The following is an 8873-nucleotide window of genomic DNA, read 5'->3' as shown; positions in this document are numbered from 1 at the left end:
ATAAATCTGTCTTGGTGCAATCACCTTCTAATATGCATGGTATCAGAAAACTCCCAGGGTCTTTAAGCTTTTCAGGAAAGCTTTTCAGAATGACTGCACTGCATTCTTCAGTGAGGAGAACTCTTTCTGTTTCTCTCCACTCCTTTCTATGACTCAAGATCTCTTTCATGAACTTGGCATAAGAAGGTATTTGCTCAAGTGCCTCTGCAAATGGAATCTTTATTTCAAGAGTCCTCAGATAGTCTGCAAAGCGAGCAAATTGCTTATCCTGCTCCTCTTTCCGGAGTTTTTGAGGATAAGGTATTTTGGCTTTATATTCCTCAACCTTAGTGGTTAAAGAAGCCTTTTTAGAGGGGTTGCCATCAGCACTTGTGTATGTCTGATCCCTCACTGGCAATTGAGTACCAGAGTCAGAAGCTGGAGTGACGTTAGACGCCAGCTCACTGTCTGTTCCTGGCGCCTGAACGCCAGAAATGTGCCCATGTTGGGCGTTCAACGCTGGACTCTGCCCCATTTGGGCGTTCAACGCCAGATTCTTGCCCATTTCTGGCGTTGAACGCCAATCCTGCCTTGTTTCTGGCGCTGAACGCCAGTTTTGGGCATGGTCTGGGCGTTCAGCGCCAACCTTCCACCCATTTTCTGGCGTTTTAGTGCCAGAATTATTTTTCCCTGGGCTCTTACTGTCCTCAGGTGAATCTTTGGTGGGTTGCTCATTTCTTGAATTTTTGATGCCTTGAGGTGGGGTATTTAATGTTTTCCCACTTCTTAATTGAACTGCTTGGCATTCTTCTGCTATTTGCCTTGATAGCTGCTGCTTTGTTTGCTTAAACTGTTCGTCCATCTGTATATTAGCTATCCTTGTCTCTTGTAGCCTGTCCTTGAATTCAGCTAGCTGCTTTGTTAGAAAATCCAATTGCTGATTGAATTCAGCAGCTTGTTTTACAGTACTGAATTCAGCAGTTACTGTTTTAACCTCTTCATTCATGGAAGGGTTGCTGCTTAGATACAGATGCTGATTCCTGGCAACTGTATCAATGAGCTCTTGAGCCTCTTCAATTGTCTTTCTCATATGGATAGATCCACCAGCTGAGTAATCTAGAGACATCTGAGCTCCTTCTGCAAGCCCATAGTAGAAGATGTCTAACTGAACCCACTCTGAAAACATTTCAGAGGGGCATTTTCGTAGCATCTCTCTGTATCTCTCCCAGGCATCATAAAGAGATTCATTATCTCCTTGTTTAAAGCCTTGGATGTCCAGCCTTAGCTGTGTCATCCTTTTTGGAGGGAAATATTGATTCAGGAATTTTTCTGTCAGCTGTTTCCATGTCCTTATGCTGGCCTTAGGTTGGTTATTCAACCACCTCTTAGCTTGATCTTTTACAGCAAATGGAAACAGTAATAGTCTGTAGACATCCTGATCTATTTCTTTATCATGTACTGTGCCAGAAACTCTGTAGGTTCTTCCTGTGGAAGACCGGAATACTGGCAACTTTGCTGCACCATGATAATGAGCTGAGGATTCAACTCAAAGCTACTAACTTCAATGGAAGGTATACAGATACTACTTCCATATGAAGCAGTAGAGGGGTTAGAATATGACCCCAGAGTCCTCCTGGACTGTTCATTTCCACTTATGTCCATGATGGATATATGGATATAACTTGGACTGATTTATCTTTTTATTTATTTTATTTTATAAGAAGTAAATACTTAAATAAAATAAAATAACTAAAAAGAATTTGAATTTTGAAATTAAAAATTTTTTTTCGTAAAAGAAAATAAAAATTAATTAGTTAAAAAAAAAAAGAAATTTTTGAAAAAGAGGGAAGATATTTTCGAAAATTAGAGAGAGAGAGAGTTAGTTAGGTGGTTTTGAAAAAGTTAAGAAACAAACAAAAAGTTAGTTGGTTAGTTGAAACAAATTTTGAAAAGATAAGAAGTTAGGAAGTTAGAAGAGATATTTTGAAAAGATATTTTTGAATTTAGTGAGGAGAGAGAAAAACAATAAGATAGTACAAGATTTAAAATTTTTAGATCTAATGCTCCTTGTTTTTGAAAATTTTGGAGGGAAAACACCAAGGAACACCAAACTTAAAAATTTTAAGATCAAGGCACAAGGAAAACTCAAGAACACTTTGAAGACTCACAAGAACACAAGAACATGAAGAAAGAACACCAAACTTAAAAATTTTTAGAAAACCAACCCCAAATTTTCGAAAACCAAAGGGAAATCAACAAGAAAACACCAAACTTAAAGTTTAGCACAAGATTTAATAGAGAAAATATTATTTATGAAAAGGAAGGTTTTCAAAAGAGTATAAAAGATTCTAACCCAATTATCAAGAACACAGATTAACGCTCTAGCCAAATGAGTTATGGAAATTTTTTTTTTTTTTTTTGAAAATTTTAAGAAAGATTATTTTAGAAAACACCAAACTTAAAGTTTGGCACAGGATTTAACAGAAAAATTATTTTTGAAAAAGGTTTTAAAAAAATATGATAGCCAATTACCATGAACATAAACACCACGTTCTAATTAACTGAGCTATAAATTTAAAGTGTTTTAACAAGGGATAAATAATAGAAGACTCTAAACCAAAAAGAGAAAATTTTTCCTAATCTAAGCAACAAAATAAACCGTTAGTTGTCCAAACACGAACAATCCCCGGCAACGGCGCCAAAAACTTGGTGCACGAATTGTGAATCACACTTCTCACAACGCGTACCACTAACCAGCAAGTGCACTGGGTCGTCCAAGTAATACCTTACGTGAGTAAGGGTCGAATCCCACAGAGATTGTTGGATTGAAGCAATCTATGATTATTTTGTAATTCTTAGTCAGGAAGTCAATTATGTTTATCAGTTGAATTGTGAATGACCAAGAGAACATAAATTAAAGGTTACTTGTTGTGCAGTAATGGAGAATATGTTGGAGTTTTGGAGATGCTTTGTCTTCTGAATCTCTGCTTTCCTCTGTCTTCTGATTCACGCACGCACGTCCTCCTATAGCAAGCTGTGTGTTGGTGGATCACCGTTGTCAATGGCTACCTTCCATCCTTCCAGTGAAAAATATGCTCACGCGCTCTGTCACAGCACGGCTAATCACCGGTTGGTTCTCGATCCGGTTGGAATAGGATTTACTATCCTTTTGCGTCTGTCACTAACGCCCAGCCTTCAAGAGTTTGAAGCTCATCAAAGTCATTCAATCCTTGAATCCTACTCGGAATACCACAGACAAGGTTTAGACTTTCCGGATTCTCATGAATGCTGCCATCAGTTCTAGCTTATACCACGGAGATTCTGATTAAGGAATCTAAGAGATACTCATTCAATCGTATATAGAACGGAGGTGGTTGTCAGGCACACGTTCATGATTTGAGGAAGGTGATGAGTGTCACAGCTCATCACCTCCATCACAGTTAAGCGCGAATGAACATCTTAGATAGGAACAAGCGTGTTTGAATGGAAAACAGAAATACTTGCATTAATTCATCGAGACACAGCAGAGCTCCTCACCCCCAACAATGGGGTTTAGAGACTCATGCCGTCAGAGAATACAAAGTTTAGATCTGAAATGTCATGAGATACAAAATGAGTCTCTAAAAGTTGTTTAAATACTAAACTAGTAGCCTAGGGTTACAAAATATGAGTGGACTATGATGGATGATGCAGAGATCCACTTCTGGGACCCACTTGGTGTGTGCTGGGGCTGAGATTTAAGTGAGTCATGTGCAGAGGCCATTTGTGGAGTTGAACGCCAGTTTTTATTCCAGTTTGGGCGTTCAACTCCAGTTTTTGATCCTTTTCTGGCGCTGGACGCCAGAATTGGGCAGAGAACTGGCGTTGAACGCCAGTTTACGTCATCTATCCTTGTGCAAAGTATGGACTATTATATATTGCTGGAAAGCCCTGGATGTCTACTTTCCAATGCAATTGGAAGCATGCCATTTCGAGTTCTGTAGCTCCAGAAAATCCACTTTGAGTGCAGGGAGGTCAGAATCCAACAGCATCAGCAGTCCTTTTTCAGCCTGAATCAGATTTTTGCTCAGCTCCTTCAATTTCAGCCAGAAGAATACCTGAAATTACAGAAAAACACACAACTCATAGTAAAGTCCAGATATATGAATTTTTCCTAAAAACTAATAAAAATAGACTAAAAACTAACTAAAACATACTCTAAACTATATGAAATTATCCCCAAAAAACGTATAAAATATCCGCTCATCAGGGCGCGAATGGGTAGGGTTTCGCGTGGCTGGGGTGGTTATCGAATTTGAATCCACACAATCGTGTAGGGCACGCAGTCGCGTGGCTGGGGTGGAATGGTGGTTGACGCGATCGCGTGAGTGATGCGATCGCATGGAATGGGTAAAAGGATGAATGACGCGGTCGCGTGAGGCATGCGACCGCGTCGCTAGAAATTGTGCTAAACGCACAATTCCAGTGTCGTTTCAGCGCAACTCTCTGTCTCCTTTGGGGTGTTATGCAATCCACGTGACGCGATCGCGTCGCTCACGCTGTCGCGTGGGATTGGAGTTGTGAAAGTGACATGATCGTGTCATGGACGCGATCGCGTGGATCGTTTTGTGTGAAACGCATAACAGCCGCACGATTCCAGCCCAACTTTCTAGGTGTTGGATCTTTACGCCAATTTCCAGGTCACGCGGCCGCGTGAATGACGCGGACGCGTAGGGGTTGTTTTTCGCAACTGGCGGGATCGCATGAGTGATGCGGTCGCGTCGCACACCTACCCTCTTCTTTTTTTTTATGCAGGTATGCAATTATGCAGTATGCAATGCGAATGAATAATATTCAGGTTCAATTGAAAAGGAAAACAAAAATAAATAACACGAAATAAAACTGAAAAAGAAACGACCATACCATGGTGGGTTGTCTCCCACCTAGCACTTTTAGTTAAAGTCCTTAAGTTGGACATTGGATGAGCTTCCTGTTATGGCGGCTTGCGCTTAAATTCGTCCAGAAATCTCCACCAATGTTTGGAATGCCAACAGCCTCCGGGGTCCCAAACTTGGTATGTAAAGCTTCTGAGTATCTTCAAGCAGATTGTCAGGCTCCCGGGGTGACAAATGTCAGGATAGATTCCAGGATCCCAAACTTTTCTTTTAAATCCGCCTTCGTCTTGATCTATATTTTTCCATCCGGGCGGTTTAGAAAGTAGATTTTCACTAAGATGACCAAACGTTTTCCGATATCCATTCGATTGATCATGATGCCAATCCGTGCACTTCGAATTGAAGCGTGGAACCTTATTGAACCTTGTGCACCAGCTCTGAGTGCGAGCCATTTCCCTTTTACTCTTAAAGCCGCAGAGAGCTCTAAGCTGGCCATCTATTTCAAGCAAACCATATTCAAGTGGGAAAATAAAGCTAAAGGTTAAGGATTGTACCCACTTGAAGCTTGTATTGGATGGTAATGGCCTTGGGATAGGTGTTTCTAGTGGTTCTGTAAGTTCTACTCTCTTGTGCTCTTCGGTGAATTTCTTCACTTCCTTGCAGACTTCTTCAATTGCATCCATGTCCTGATCAAAGCCTTCTATGTCTTCCTCGTCACTTAAGTCATAAATGGGAGGTTGAGAGAAATCTACCTCCGCATCATCTTCGTATTCACTTGGGGAAGATTCTTCGATCTCAGAAAATTCACTTGCTGATGCAAGTTCATTACTGAGAGAACTTGACTTGAGATTATCATCATCAATGAAACTTATTTCTTGGATTATTCCGTCTTGTTCTTCATAAAAGACTTACTTTGGCAGTTGTGCACTATCCTCCTTAGCATCAATTGTAACGTTTTTGACAGAATTCTCCATAACTCTGGATTCCCATGGAAGTTCAGTGTCTCTTAAGTCTTCAACCAACTCTTCTTCGTTTACAATGACAGCTTCCTCTACTTGTTCCAGTACGAAGTCATGCCCTGTTCTGTCCACTGGAGTTTCTAGTATCTCCTTCATGCTACGCTCTTCTTTAGATTGTCCACATGGGGCTGTGGGAGGTCCTTGAATGTTCGAACGTCTAGAAGATAATTGACTTACAGCTTGCTCCAGTTGATGAAGGGTTGTTTGAAGTTGATCTACTGTTTCCTTGAGGCGAACCTCTGATTCTCGAAGTGATAAATTTGGACGTGGTACATGGGAAAGTGGTGGTGTTTGGGAGTAATTGGATTGGAATTGGGGTAAATGAGGATCATATGGTGGTGAATGGTGAAAAGGAGCTTATGAGTGTGGTGGTTCGAAGTTACATTGAGAGGATGGTCTATAAGCATAGGGTGGGGCTTGTTGGTAACTACAAGGTTGTCCACCATGTCTATCGGCTTGGTATGCATTATAGAATGGTCTTTGTCCATGATATCTTGGAGGGTGTTGTTGCCTAAAGGGTTGATCAGATCCTCTTGGCTCCATCCATCTTTCATTGCTCTGACCTTGATGCATGTTCCTATTATAACTTTCACTCCTTTCAACAATATTAGAACCAAACTCAAAGCGAGAGGGGTGAGAATTCATAGTAGCTAATGGAAATAAAAAGGGGAAAATAAAGACAAATAAACAAGTAAAAGAAAAATATTTACAATAACCAATAATAAGGCACACGATTGTAGTTCCCCGGCAACGGCGCCATTTTGAAAGAACTGAAGATTGATGGTTTAGAGGTTATAGTAAACTCTCATTGCAAATATAGTTACTAAGTTAAGCAATCAACCTTTCTTACAAACGTTTGGTTGTCACAAGTAACAAACCCCTTTAAAATTGATAACCGAAGTATTTAAACCTCGGGTCGTCTTCTCAAGGAACTACAGGGAAGTATGTTCTTATTATTGGTTATGAAGATTGTAAATCAGGGTTTTGAAGACGAGGAACAAGTAATTTAAATTGCAATTAAAATAAGTAAAAGACTGTAAAATAAATAAATAACTGTAAAACACACTTTTGGCAAGGTATGAGAAATTGGAAGTCCTATCCTAGTTATCCTTATCAATGATGATGAAAATTGAATCTTAATTCCACTTAGTTAACCTTTACTAGAGCAAGGGAAGGTCAAGTGACTAATTAGTTTGATCTTCAAATTCTAGTTAATTCCTAGAAAAAGATTGGGATTATTGAAGTTCAATTCAATTAGCAAAGATAACAATTATCGATCACGTTGAGTTTGATAACTCCTGAGTTACTGATTTCTTAACCAAGACCAAAAGGGAAAAAGTAAATCTACTGGAATAAAAATGTCTTCAGATTGGAAGCAACAGTAACATAAATAAAAGAGAGCAATAATAAACTGAAATACCTCAAATAACATTAATTCAAAGAATAATCTATAACATAGAAGAATTCATAAACTAAATTGAGAAGATAAATAAAAAGGAATGTTGAACCTAATAGAAAGAGATAATCCTGAAAGCAAAAGAAATCCTAATTCTAAATCCTAAAAGAGAGAGGAGAGAACCTCTCCCTCAAAACTACATCTAATTCATGAATACTAACTAATTGGAGACTCTCCTTTGAATGGATGCATTCCCGCACTCCATAACCTTTGATCTGTGCCTTCTGGACTTGGATTTGGGCCAAAAAAGGGTTCAGAAATTGCTAGGAGCATTTTTTGTACTTTCTGGTGCGTGGCCTCTATCATGCGTCCACGTGGGACACACGGTCGCGACATTTGGAGTTTTCCTTGTCACGCGGTCGCTTCAGTCATGCATCCGCGTCAATCACGCGGTCGCGTCACTGCTATTTCGCGTTGGCATGCGGCCGCGTCGTCCATGCGATCGCGTCACTGCCAGTTTCTTCAAAAACTCCATTTTGTGCTTTCCTTTCATTTTTGTAAGTTCCCTTTCCATCCTTTAAGTCATTCCTGCCTTAGAGGATCTGAAACTACTCAATACACGAATCACGGCATCGAATGGAAGTAAAGGGTAATTAAAATAATTATTTTTAAAGCATAGGAAACATGTTTTTCACATACATCACATAATAAGGAAGAGAAAGTAAAACCATGCAATTAACATGAATAAGTGGGTGAAGGATTGAATAAATCACTCAAATTGAGCATAATATATATCATAAAATATGGGTTTATTAGACGCATACGCGTGAGGGATGCATACACATGGACTTGCTTGTGCGCTAGGCATGTGTCCAGCACCAGTCCCGCCTAACTCTCTGCTCACTTCTTCTCATTCTCGCAAGCACATATGATGCGTACGCATCAGCGACACTCGCGCGTCGTGTGCCCCTTTTTTTTTTAGGCAGTATGCATAATGCAAATGCAGATGAAGATGCAGAAATTATGAATGAACACTAATAAAAATAAAATAGAATAAAACTAAGAATAAAAATGAAAGATTATACCATGGTGGGTTGTCTCCCACCTAGCACTTTTAGTTAAAGTCCTTAAGTTGCACATTTGGCGAGCTCCCTGTCATGGTGGCTTATGCTTGAACTCATCCAGGAATCTCCACCAATGTTTAGACTTCCAATAGCCTCTGGGGTCCCAAACTAGGTGCATAAAGCCTTCAAGCAAATTGAAGCAAGTGACAAGGCCCCAAGAGTGTTGATTGCTAGAACGAATTCTGGGGTCCCAAACCTTGCTTTTGCACCCATCTTTTTGTTGATCATCATTTTTCCAACCGGGTAGCAAGTAATCTGAATTTTCAATGAACTACCCAAACGATTTTCTAGACCCATTCGATCGAGCTCTACACTAATCCTTGCACTTCAACTTGGAGCGTGTAACCATATTAAACCTTGCTTGACAATTCCTACCACTAACCATCTCCCTCTTACTCTTAAAGCCACAAATATTCCTAAGTTGACCATCCGTCTCAAGCAAACCATATTCAAGTGGGAAAGTAAAGGTTGAGGATAAGAA

The sequence above is a fragment of the Arachis hypogaea genome, chromosome 14, assembly GCF_003086295.3.
Source record: "Arachis hypogaea cultivar Tifrunner chromosome 14, arahy.Tifrunner.gnm2.J5K5, whole genome shotgun sequence".
NCBI lineage: Eukaryota > Viridiplantae > Streptophyta > Magnoliopsida > Fabales > Fabaceae > Arachis > Arachis hypogaea.
This window is presented reverse-complemented; position numbering follows the sequence as displayed.